Source organism: Triticum dicoccoides, chromosome 5B, assembly GCF_002162155.2.
Source record: "Triticum dicoccoides isolate Atlit2015 ecotype Zavitan chromosome 5B, WEW_v2.0, whole genome shotgun sequence".
NCBI classification, from domain to species: Eukaryota; Viridiplantae; Streptophyta; class Magnoliopsida; order Poales; family Poaceae; genus Triticum; species Triticum dicoccoides.
The window spans coordinates 175,749,662-175,763,675 of record NC_041389.1 but is presented as its reverse complement, the minus strand read 5'-3'; positions in this window follow the sequence as shown (position 1 = coordinate 175,763,675).

Genomic DNA, 14,014 nt, shown 5'->3' with positions numbered 1-14,014 from the left:
ATCCAGAGGCAGCATCGATCGACTTCAGTTAGCAGCAGTAGCGAAGGAATCACTCGATCGCTCGGGTTCAGTAATGCGTAGCCTACAGTGCAATCGCTCGAGTTCAGTTAGGCGACACCTAGCTCGGGTTCAATTAGAGCGCAACGCCTCGCACACACGCGCGTACGTGTATGAGAGAAACGCGCATCACTCGGCCCCCGACCACCCACCGTAACCGGGAACTCCCCGAAATTTTCCTCGCCCTCGCTTCTACCAAGGTTTTTCCATCATGGACGGCCCAAAGAATGTCATGCGACCGCGTCTCCAGCCCGCCCAGGACGAAAAGCCCATTTTCTGTCATGATTTTTTGTCATAGAAGTAGGATCCCACCACATCTATGATGATACTGGGTTTTGTCAAAATTATCGTCATAGAAGTGTCATAAGTATGACAGAATTTTTTCTTTGTTCGGTCCAAAATGTCACAGATGTGTCTTTTTTTGTAGTGTCATTCATGAGTAGAGCCATCAGAATGTGCCTACACTTCCATTACTCATTTTCTGAGAGAGAACCACCTACTCACGTGTTGAGACCAAGACATTCCATTCCAACCACAAGAATCTTGATCTCTAGCCTTCGCCAAGTTGATTTCCACTCAAATCATCTTTCCACCATAGCCAAATCTGTGTGAGAGAGTTGAGTGTTGGGGAGACTCATTAGAAGCACAAGAGCAAGGAATTCATCATCAACACACCATCTATTACCTTTTGGAGAGTGGTGTCTCCTAGATTGGTTAGGTGTCACTTGGGAGCCTCCATCAAGATTGTGGAGTTGAACCAAGAAGTTTGTAAGGGCAAGGAGATCACCTACTTCGTGAAGATCTACCCAAGTGAGGCAAGTCCTTCGTGGGCGATGGCCATGGTGGGATAGACAAGGTTTCTTCTTTGTGGACCCTTCGTGGGTGGATCCCTCCATGGACTCGCGCAACCGTTATCCTTCGTGGGTTGAAGTCTCCACCAACGTGGATGTACGATAGTACCACCAATCGGAACCACGCCAGAAATCTCCGTGTCTCCAATTGGGTTTGCACACTCCAATCCCATCCCTTTACTTTCTTGCAAGTTGCATGCTTTACTTTACGCTGCTCATATACTCCTTGTATGCTTGCTTGAATTGTATTCTAAATGCTTGAAATTGTGCTAATTTCCAACCTCAACTTGAAAAACTTAAAAACTGCTATCTTTGCTTGTTGAGGGTCTAATCACCCCATCCAGACACCTTTTCTCGATCCTTTCAATTGGTATCAGAGCTTTGGTCTCCATTCCTTCGGTTTAATCACCATTGGACGAAGATGTATGAGTCTACGTTGGGGAGTATTAGACGTAGAGTGCCTATGCTTGATGGAGAGTTCTTTAGTGAGTGGGAAAATGAGATGCTTGGAAATTTTCATGAATATCACTTGAACAAGTACATTACTACTTCTTGTGAGCCCCTTGTTGATGCCTTGCATCCTACCCATGATGAGTCTCTTGACATGATTCGCAATCTTAAAACTATCAATCTTATCACTAGAGGTTTGCCAAGAAATTTGATTGGTCACTTGCCAACTCTTGATTATGCTTATACTATATGGAGATTTCTTGAGGAACGATTTTCGGACTATTCCTTGAAAAACTTAGATGGTCTATTGCTTTGAATAAGATGAATCCCAATAATCCTAAGTTTGGAGATTGTTTATTTGATCTTCGTGACCTTATGTGTGCCAAAGGAGATGTTGGAATTATTAGCAATATCATTTTCGAAGCTATTAGAATTCATAGAGATGAACATTATCAAAATCATATATCTAATGAATCACTCTGTCTAGGAAATGATCATTTGCAAGATGATGTTGAACATGGATACTATGATGAGGATGATGATAGCGACCTTGATCTTGAAGAGTCCATGAGACACTTTGGTCTTATGGATAACCTTCGCGGCTACATGGCTGGAGGAAAGGAATGGGTCCTTGATAGTGGATGTACCGATCACATGACCGGAGACAAAGATATGTTTCGTGAGCTTGCTGAAAACGACGACCCTCAAAAGTATGCCACTTTTGGTGATAACTCAAAGGGTAAGGTGGTTGGCCTTGGTAAGGTGGCCATCTCACATGACAGCTCCACACAAAATGTTATGCTCGTTGAATCTCTTGGCTATAATCTACTTTCTGTATCTAGATTAGCTGACTTTGGATTCAATGTCCTATTTACTAAAGTAGATTGCCAAGTGTTTCGAAGAGATAATCATAAAATGGTCTTTACCGACATACGTAGAGGTTATCTATACATTGTTGATTTCACTAAAAAGGCTCAACCTAGAACTTTCTTAATTGCTAAATCTTCTAAAGGCTAGTTGTGGCATAGACGGTTAGGACATGTGGGCATGCGAAATCTTGACAAGCTTATTAAAGGTGATCATATCCTTGGTGTTAAAGATGTCATATTTGACAAGTATAGACTTTGCAGTGCTTGCCAAGCAGGAAAACAGGTTGGAGGAAGCCACCCCGTGAAGAACATCATGACCACGAGGAGACCGCTCGAGCTACTTCATATGGATCTTTTCGGTCCCAATGCCTACAAGAGTCTCGGTGGTAACTCGTTTGGACTTGTCATTGTTGATGATTTTTCAAGATATACATGGGTGTTCTTTCTTGATGATAAATAGCATGTCCAAAAGATCTTCAAAAACTTCACTAGGAAGGCCCAAAACCAATTTGAAGTGAAGGTCAAGCAGGTTTGCAGCGACAATGGAACGGAGTTCAAGAACACCAATGTGGACACCTTTCTTGACGAAGAAGGGATTTCACATGAGTTCTCGGCTATGTACACACCTCAACAAAATGGAGTTGTTGAGAGGAAGAGCTGGATGCTCATCAAAATGGTTAGAATGATGCTTGATGAGTACAAGATGCCAAAACACTTTTGGGCGGAAGCGGTTGAGACATCTCGTCATGCAATGAATCATCTATATCTTCACAAGCTACTCGGCAAGACGGCATACGAGCTTCTCACCGGTGACAAACCCCAAGTTGGATACTTTCGGGTATTCGGCTCAAAGTGCTACATTCTTGATAAGCATCATCGTTTGAAATTTTCTCCTAAATCTCATGAAGGTTTCCTACTCGGTTATGGCTCAAACTCTCACACTTACCGTGTCTACAACAATTTCACCCGAAAGGTTGAAGAGGCGGTAGATGTGAAGTTTGATGAATCTAACGGCTCCCAAGTAGAGCAATTGCCAATTGATGTAGGTGACAAAGATCCTTCATAAGCAATCCAAGACTTTTCTATTGGCAAGATTCGCCCAACGGAGGCGAAGGAGAATACCTCATCCGTGCAAGTGGAAGCCTCAACTTCATGCCAAGGTGAACCACAAGTTGACTTGGAGGCATCCACGAGTGGGACACATCAAGACGATGAGAATGAGGATGTACAACAAGATGAACCTCGACGACCTCCTTCTCCACCTCCACGGGAGAACAACAACGCCAACAACAACAAAGAAAGACAAGAGGAAGAACAAGACAATGAAGAGGATGTTCCACCCCGTCCCAAACAAAAGCTCTCACGAGTTCGAGCAAGAGTCTCGAGAGATCATCCCGTCAAACAAATCTTTGATGACATTCAAACCGAGAGAATTACTTGCTCTAAAACTCATTTGGATAACTTTTGTGAACCTTACTCATTCATTTCTAGCATTGGACCTATGAAGGTTGAAGAAGCATTAGAAGATCCGGATTGGATAAATGCCATGCATGAAGAGCTACACAACTTTGAGAAGAACCAAGTGTGGACGTTGGTTGAAAAGCCCGATGAGAAGCACAATGTCATTGGAACCAAATGGGTGTTTCGGAACAAGCAAGATGAAGATGGAAAAGTTGTATGCAACAAGGCTCATCTCATTGCTCAAGGTACACTCAAGTTGAAGGTATGGACTATGGTGAGACTTATGCCCCCGTTGCTAGACTTGAGTCCATTCACATCTTACTTGCTTATGCCAATCATCATGACATTACCTTATATCAAATGGACATCAAAAGTGCTTTTCTTAATGGTGAAATTGAGGAGGAAGTTTATGTTGAACAACATCCCGGCTTTGTTAATCCCAAGAAACTCGACCATGTTTACAAACTCCATAAAGCTCTTTATGGTCTTAAACAAGCTCCTAGAGCTTGGTACAAATGCTTGACTAAGTTTCTTCCTGAAAAAGGGTTTGAAATTGGTAAAATTGATTCTACGCTCTTTACTAAAAGGGTTAATGGAGAATTATTTGTGTGCCAAATTTATGTTTATTATATCATATTTGGTTCAACTAACCCTCACTTTAGTGAAAAGTTTGTACAACTAATGTTGGAGAAGTTTGAGATGTCCATGATGAGTGAACTCAAGTTCTTTCTTGGTTTGCAAATCAAACAAACTAAGGAGGGAACCTTTATCTCTTAAACAAAGTTTGGCAAGGACTTATTCAAGAAGTTCAACATGCAAGAATGCAAAGGTATGAATACCCCCATGCCTACTAGTGGACATCTTGACTTGACAAAGGATGGTCATCCGGTTGACCAAAAGGTTTACCCCTCTATGATTGGTTCATTGTTATATTTGTGTGCATCCCGTCCCAATATCATGCTAAGTGTGTGCATGTGTGCACGATATCAAGCGCCCCCAACGAATGTCATCTTAAGGCTGCAAAAAGGATAGTGAAATACTTAATACATACACCAAATTTTGGCATTTGGTATCCTAAAAGGTCTTCTTTTGATCTTGTTGGCTACTCCGACTCGGACTATGCCGGTGACAAGGTTGATAGAAAGTCCATTTCGGGTACTTGTAAATTTCTTGGTAGATCTCTTGTGTCTTGGTCCTCCAAGAAACAAAACTCGGTATCCTTATCCACCGCCGAAGCAGAATACATTGCCGCCGGTTCATGTTGTGCTCAGTTACTTTGGATGACCCAAACTCTTAAAGATTATAGGATATATGTGAAACATGTTCCATTGCTTTGTGACAATGAGAGTGCTACTAAGATTGCTCATAATCCCATGCAACATTCTTGCACTAAGAATATTGAAGTTCGTCATCGTTTCATACGAGATCATGTTGCTAAGGGAGATATCAAACTTACGCATGTTCGTACCGACAAGCAATTGGCGAAAGTGTTTTGTTGCTTGAGAGGTGAATTGAACATAATTGATGCCTCAAACTTGGAGTAGAAACTCCATGTGGATGCATGCAAGGCATGAGCCTTTCTATGACTAATCCTTGATATTTCTCTTATGATGATGATCATATGTCTTGGATATTCTTGTACTCTTGCATGCTATCTAACCCTTGTAGGTACTTGGAAAAGCCCAACTCTATGAGATTGCAACTCAATCACATTCTAAGCAATCCCTACATCTCCAAGTCTCTACAACATGGTGGTTGTAGACAAGGAAGCACGAATCCTTTCAATATATCCTTTGACAAACTCCATATATCAAATTTCAATTGGTAGCAAATTTCATGATTGTCATTTCGGATACACAAGGGATCTTCCTTGCAATACTAACCCATGTAGGATGATGAACTTCAACAACAAGAGGTGCTACCAACTCTTGATGAACTACATCAACTTTGAGCACCCAACACAAGTTCAACTACATGATTAAGATCAACACCACCACCAAGGTATGTCATTCCATATTAGAGAAGCTTTACCCCAAGACATGGGTCAAAGCAACTCAACAAGATGTGAATACATCAACATGCTTAAACGAAAAATGGCAACCCCATTGAGCTTAAAAGATGAGTATGACCTTTGGTCAAGTGTCTTCACTTGACTCCTAAGTCAATATACTCTAGCATAGGTGGCTGATATGTCTCCAACGTACCTATAATTTTTGATGTATTCATGCCATGTTTATAATATTTCTACATGATTTTGGTATGATTTGGTTACAACTAACCTGGACTGATGCTGTTTTCAGCGTAACTACCGTGGTGTTGTTTTTGTGCAGAAATAAAATTTCTCGGAAAGCGCTGAAAATCAATGGAGATTTTTTCTGGAAAATATAAAAAATACTGGAACAAAACGTTATCGGAGAGGAGTCCTATGGGGCCCATGAGGGTGGAGGGTTCCCCCCTAGGGCGCGCCCCTGTGCCTCGTGGACACTCTGTGGTTCCTCCTTACTTGTTCTTGACGCCAAACCCTCCTATAAATACAGAAACCCCCAAAACATAACCTAGGTTGGGAGTTCCGCCACCGCAAGCCTCTGTAGCCACGAAAAACCTCTCGGGAGCCTGTTTCGGCACCCTGTCGTAGGGGGAATCCATCACTGGTGGCCGTCTTCATCATCCCGGCGCTCTCCATGATGAGGAGGGAGTAGTTCACCCTCGGGACTGAGGGTATGTACCAGTAGCTATGTGTTTGATCTCTCTATCTCTCTCTCTCTCTCTCTCTCTCTCGTGTTCTTGAGTTGGCACGATCTTAATGTACCACGAGCTTTGCTATTATAGTTGGATCTTATGATGTTTCTCCCCCTCTACTCTCTTGTAATGGATTGATTTTTCCCTTTGAAGTTATCTTATCGGATTGAGTCTTTAAGGATTTGAGAACATGTGATGTATGTCTTGCATGTGCTTATCTGTGGTGACAATGGGGTATCACATGATTCACTTGATGTATGTTTTGGTGATCAACTTGCGGGTACAGTGACCTTGTGAACTTATGCATAGGGGTTGGCACATGTTTTCGTCTTGACTCTCCGGTAGAAACTTTGGGGCACTCTTTGAAGTTCTTTGTGTTGGTTGAATAGATGAATCTGAGATTGTGTGATGCATATCGTATAATCAAACCAATGGATACTTGTGGTGACATTGGAGTATCTAGGTGACATTAGGGTTTTGGTTGATTTGTGTCTTAAGGTGTTATTTTACTATGAACTCTAGGGCTATTTTTGACACTTATAGGAATAGCCCAATGGATTGATCGGAAAGAATAACCTGAGGTGGTTTCGTACCCTACAATAATCTCTTCGTTTGTTCTCCGCTATTAGTGACTTTGGAGTGACTCTTTGTTGCATGTTGAGGGATAGTTATACGATCCAATTATGTTATCCTTGTTGAGAGAACTTGCACTAGTGAAAGTATGAACCCCAGGCCTTGTTTCGAAGCATTGCAATACCGTTTGTGCTCACTTTTATCATTAGTTACCTTGCTGTCTTCATATTTTCAGATTACAAAAACCTATATCTACCATCCATATTGCACTTGTATCACCATCTCTTCGCTGAACTAGTGCACCTATACAATTTACCATTGTATTTGGTGTGTTGGGGACACAAGAGACTCTTTGTTATTTGGTTGCAAGGTTGTTTGAGAGAGACCATCTTCATCCTACGCCTCCCACAGATTGATAAACCTCAGGTCACCCACTTCAGGGAAATTTGCTACTGTCCTACAAACCTCTGCACTTGGAGGCCCAACAACGTCTACAAAAAGAAGGTTGTGTAGTAGAAATCAAGCTCTTTTCTGGCGCCATTGCCGGGGAGGCTAGGCAAGCGAAACTAACACCCTGTCAACTAAGCTCTTTTTTGGCGCCATTGCCGGGGAGGCTAGGTAAGCGGCACTAACACCTCGTCAACTAAGCTCTTTTCTGGCGCTATTGTCGGGGAGGTTAGTGCTTGAAGGAATATCTTTAGATCTTGCAATTGAATCTTTTAGTTTCTTGTTTTATCACTAGTTTAGTCTATAAAAGAAAACTACAAAAAAATGGAATTGAGGTTGCCTCATATGCTTCATCTTTTAAATTTCTTTCGTGAAAATGATGGAAAGGAAAATTGTGCTCAAGTGCTAGAAGAAGAATGCATTAAAATGTTTGGCACTAAATCTTTGAATATGAGCATGATTTCAATGTTGTTATTATGAATTCCTTGAATATCCATGATTCTAATGATATGCAAAGCTACAAGCTTAGGGTGCTATGTTTTAGGAAGATGATATTTTTAGTCCCCCAAGTTTTGATGAGAAAATATATTATGATGATAGCATGCCTCCTATCTATGATTATTATTGTGATGACATTTATGCTATAAAGAGTAATGATATCCATGAAACTTGTCATCATGATTTTAATGCTCATATTGATTATGTGAATAAAGTATCACATGATAGTTATTTTGTTGAATTTTCTCCCACTACTATTCATGAGAGGAAATTTGCTTATGTGGAGAGTAATAAAAATTCTATGCTTGGGGATCATGAAAAGACTGCTTTATGTGATGGTTATATGGCTACTGAAGAATATTATGAGGGAGGAATATATGCTTGTAGGAATTACAATAATATCAAGTTTTCTCTCTATGTGCTTAAAATCTTGAAGTTTTGCTTGTTTTCCCTTCCTATGCTAGTTCATTCTTGCTCCCATGAATTGTTTGCTCACGAAATCCCTATGCATAGGAAGTGGGTTAGACTTAAATGTGTTAGTCATATGCTTCATGATGCTCCCGTTATATTTCAATTCTTATCTTTTATGTGAGCATTATTGTCATCATCATGCCTAGCTAGGGGCGTTAAACGATAGCGCTTGTTGGGAGGCAACCCAATTTTATTTTTGTTCTTTGCATTTTTCTCCTGTTTAGTAATTGATAATTCATCTAGCTTCTGGTTAGATGTGGTTTTATGTTTTAGTTAGTGTTTGCGCCAGGTAGAACCTTTGGGAAGACTTGGGTGAAGTCTTTGCGATCTTGTAGTAAAAAAAAACTTTTGCGCTCACGAGATTAGCTGTCGTTTTTTACTACAGAATTATTTTAGGTTGATTATTTTTGCAGATAATTAATAGATAAATTACTCACGTCCAACAATTTATTTCAGAATTTTTAGAGCTACAGAAGTATTTGAAAGTTACAGATTGCTACAGACTGTTCTGTTTTTGATAGATTCTGTTTTTTTTGTGTTGTTTGCTCATTTTGATGAATCTATGAGTAGTATCGGGGGGTATGAACCATAGAAAAGTTGGAATACAGTAGGTTTAACACCAATATAAGTAAAGAATGAGTTCATTACAGTACCTTAAAGTGGTGGTTTATTTTCTTATACTAACGGAGCTTACGAGTTTTGTGTTGAGTTTTGTGTTGTGAAGTTTTAAAGTTTTGGGTAAAGATTCAATGGACTATGGAATAAGGAGTGGCAAGAGCCTAAGCTTGGGCATGCACAAGGCACCCCAAGGTAATATTCAAGGACAACCAAAAGCCTAAGCTTGGGGATCCCCCAGATGGCATCCCCTCTTTCGTCTTCGTTCATCGGTTACTTTACTTGGAGCTATATTTTTATTCACCACATGATATGTGTTTTGCTTAGAGTGTCATGTCATTTTATTTTGTTTTACTTGCTGTTTGAATAATATCCCAAGATCTGAAATTGTTAAATGTTAGAGAGTCTTCACATAGTTACATAATTATTCGACTACTCATGGATCTTCACTTATATCTTTCGGAGTAGTTTGTCATTTGCTCTAGTGCTTCACTTATATCTTTTAGAGCACGGCGGTGGTTTTATTTTGAATAAATTGATGAACTCTCATGCTTCAGTTATATTATTTTGAGAGTCTTTTATAACAACATGGTAATTTTCTTGGGTTATAAAACTAGTGATAGGCACCCAAGAGGGATATAATAAAAACTTTCATATAGAGTGCATTGAATACTATGAGAAGTTTGATTCTTTATGATTGTTTTGAGATATGAAGATGGTAATATTAGAGTCATGCTAGTGGAGTAATTGTGAATTTGAGAGATACTTGTGTTAAAGTTTGTGATTCCTGTAGCATGCTCGTATGGTGAACCGTTATGTGATGAAGTCGGAGCATGATTTATTTATTGTCTTCCTTATGAGTGGAGGTTGGGATCACGCGATGGTTAACTCCTACCAACCCTTCCCCTTGGAGCATGCGCGTAGTACTTTGTTTTGATGACTTGTAGATTTTTGCAATAAGTATGTGAGTTCTTTATGACTAATGTTGAGTCCATGGATTATACGCACTCTCACCCTTCCACCCTTGCTAGCCTCTCTAGTACCACGCAACTTTCGCCGGTACCATACACCCACCATATAACTTCCTGAAAACAGCCACCATACCTACCTATTATGGCATTTCCATAACCATTCTAAGATATATTGCCATGCAACTTTCCACTGTTCCGTTTATTATGACATGCTCCATCATTGTTATATTGCTTTGCATGATCATGTAGTTGACATCGTATTTGTGGCAAAGCCACCGTTCATAATTCTTTCATACATGTCACTCTTGATTCATTGCACATCCCGGTACACCCACTACAAAAAAATACACTTCCGTGATGATACGTGTTTGTCACAGTAGGTCGCGTTTTTTGTCATGCATGTACATCCATGACGATTTTATGACAGAATCAAGATAGTCATACCTGTGCTGTAGTAGAAGTGTTCCATGACATTAGCAAAATTATCATCATGGAAATGTCCACTTCCATGACAATAAATCATGCATCATAGAAGTGATTTCGTCAAGGGTGACCGACACGTGGCATCCACCGTAACGGAACGTCGTTAAGCTATCGGGTCCGGTTTTGGATCCGATAACCCGCTAACAGCCCTAACCAATGGGGATTTTCCACGTGTAAAATCAGCATTGGCTGGAGGAAACACGTGTCGGCTCACCGTTGGGACAGATGTCATCCACTCATTGGACCGAGGGCGCCTATGATACATCGACACGTGGCATGGCCCAACAGAGGCCCATTCCTGTGAAAAGGCCGACCTGTTTGACTTGGTCAAAATGTGGCGGGCTGGCCCACGAAAATCCTGTTAACGGCCTATTCGCATATAGCCCATTTATAGCCCGCTAACCCAGGGCCCGTTACGACTTATCCAATATGATTCCAACCCATTTTAAGTTCCGGCCCATGTATGGCCCATGACGTCTTTCGGCCCATATGAGGCCCTTTGTAACTCTTGGCCCATTAACAACCCATGGTGAAACTGGCCTGTAATGAACGGTGTATCACTTTATACCCATTAACGGCCCATTAATCCATTGGGCCATTTGCAGCCCATGTTATCTTTCGGCCTTCTCAGGGCCCATTTATTCTTGGGCTCATTTCCAGCATTCGGTTACTTACGGCCCATTACTGCCATTTTCTACTTGTGGGCCAAATTCAGCCCGGGTTACAGTCGGCCCGTTTGTGGCCCGTTAATACGTTGGACCATTTTCATAGTGTCATCAAATACGGCCTATTAACGATGGCCTATTATGGTTGGCCCATGAATGGATGATTCCAACTCTAGCCCGTTTATGACCATAATGCGGTCTGTTATTGGCCCATGTTTGGACAATCGATCATACGGCCCGTAGAAGGCCCATTGTTTCTACGGCCATAGAAGGCCCATTGTTTCTACGGCCCGTAGAAGGCCCATTGTTTCTACGGCCCGTACGAGGCCTAGTGTCATTATAGTAAATATGTAGCCCATGGTTATTGTGGCCTAGTTTTAAAAAATAGGTTATTGCGGCCACTAGCAAACCGCGAAAAAAGAACTGCATTGACTATAAGCAAACAAATAAACAAGACAACAAGGAAATAAATAAGCAGCAAACTTACGCTAGGCTATCATGTCTATTACACATATTACATCCACTGGGCATCAAAGTTCACCACCAGTGCAAATAAACGCGCCGACAAAAGAATATACAGAACTGAGAGCACTTCAGAAGGCACTAGGCCTGGCCAGGTCGCCCCCTGATGTCTACTACACAACCTTCTTCTTGTAGACGTTGTTGGGCCTGCAAGTGCATAGGTTTGTAGGACAGTAGCAAATTTCCCTCAAGTGGATGACCTAAGGTTTATCAATCCATGGGAGGCGTAGGATGAATATGGTCTCTCTCAAACAAACCTGCAACCAAATAACAAAGAGTCTCTTGTGTCCCCAACACACCCAATACAATGGCAAATTGTATAGGTGCACTAGTTCGGCTAAGAGATGGTGATACAAGTGCAATATGGATAGTAGATAAAGGTTTTTGTAATCTGAAAATATAAACACAGCAAGGTAACTAATGATAAAAGTGAGCGTAAACGATATTGCAATGATAGGAAACAAGGCATAGGGTTCATACTTTCACTAGTGCAAGTTCTCTCAACAATAATAACATAGATAGATCATATAACAATCCCTCAACATGCAACAAAGAGTCACTCCAAAGCCACTAATAGCGGAGAACAAACGAAGAGATTATGGTAGGGTACGAAACCACCTCAAAGTTATCCTTTCTATTCTATCTATTCAAGAGTCCGTAGTGAAATAACATGAAGCTATTCTTTCCGTTCAATCATAGAGTTCATACTAGAATAACACCTTAAGACACAAATCAACCAAAACCCTAATGTCACCTAGATACTCCATTGTCACCTCAAGTATCCGTGGGTATGATTATACGATATGCATCACACAATCTCAGATTCATCTATTCAACCAACACAAAGTACTTCAAAGAGTGCCCCAAAGTTTCTACAGGAGAGTCAAGACGAAAACGTGTGCCAACCCTTATGCATAGGTTCATGGCCGGAACCCGCAAGTTGATCACCAAAACATACATCAAGTGGGTCACGTGATATCCCATTGTCACCATAGATAAGCACGGCCAGACATACATCAAGTTTTCTCAAATCATTAAAGACACAATCCGACAAGATAACTTCAAGAGGAAAACTCAACTCATCACAGGAGAGTAGAGGGGGAAGAAACATCATAAGATCCAACTATAATAGCAAAGCTCGCGGTACATCAAGATCGTGCCATAGAGAGAACACGAGAGAGAGAGAGAGAGAGGGAGAGAGAGAGAGAGAGAGAGAGAGAGAGAGAGAAAGAGTGAGAGAGATCAACCACATAGCTACTAGTACATACCCTCAGCCCCGAGGATGAACTACTCCCTCCTCGTCATGGACAGCGCCGGGATGATGAAGATGGCCACCGGTGAGGGATCCCCCCACCGGCAGGGTGCCGGAACGGGCTCTCGAGAGGTTTTTGGTGGCTACATAGGGTTGCGGCGGCAGAACTTCCGATCTATCTTCGTCTTCGATGTTTTAGGGTACGTGGACTTATATAGGCGAAAGAAGTCGGTCGGGGGAGCCTCGAGGGGCCCAGGAGACAAGGGGGCGCGCCCAGGGAGGTGGGCGCGCCCTCCTATTTCCTGGCTTACTCGAACCTTCCCTGGCTTGAACTCCAAGTCTCGCGGATCATATCCTTTCCAAAAATCACGCTCCCGAAGGTTTCATTCCGTTTGGACTCCGTTTGATATTCCTTTTCTTCGAAACACTGAAATAGGCAATAAAACAGCAATATGGGCTGGGCCTCCTGTTAATAGGTTAGTCCCAAAAGTAATATAAAAATATATAATAAAGCCCGTAATCATTCAAAACAGATAATAAAATAGCATGAATGCTTCATAAATTATAGATACGTTGGAGATGTATCAGCATCCCCAAGCTTAATTCCTACTCGTCCTTGAGTAGGTAAATGATAAAAGAAAAGAATTTATGAAGTGTGAATGCTAGCAGGTGCACAAGTTTGATCAATGATAATTTCAATCACCTTTTCTAGCATGATTATATGTCATAAAAGTAGTTCATCTCATAAAACTTCTCACGAACAAGCAACAAGCAATTCACATGTTAAAGCATAGACCATAAACTTTCTTGAAAACTAGCAAACTATGTTCTCAGTCATCAAACAATTGCAATTCATCTTATTTTCAGGAAGGGTCTATGTCAGAGCTTTGATTTAGCAAACTTCACATACTCAACTATCATATAGTCTTCTGCAATTGCTAACACTCACGCAATACTAATGGTTATGGAGTTTTAATCGAACACTGAGAAAGATAGGGGCTTATAGTGTTTCCTCCCAACGTATTCACCTTTGGGTGATGTCAACAATAATAGTTCATGATAACTTACATCCAATTGGATATATATATCA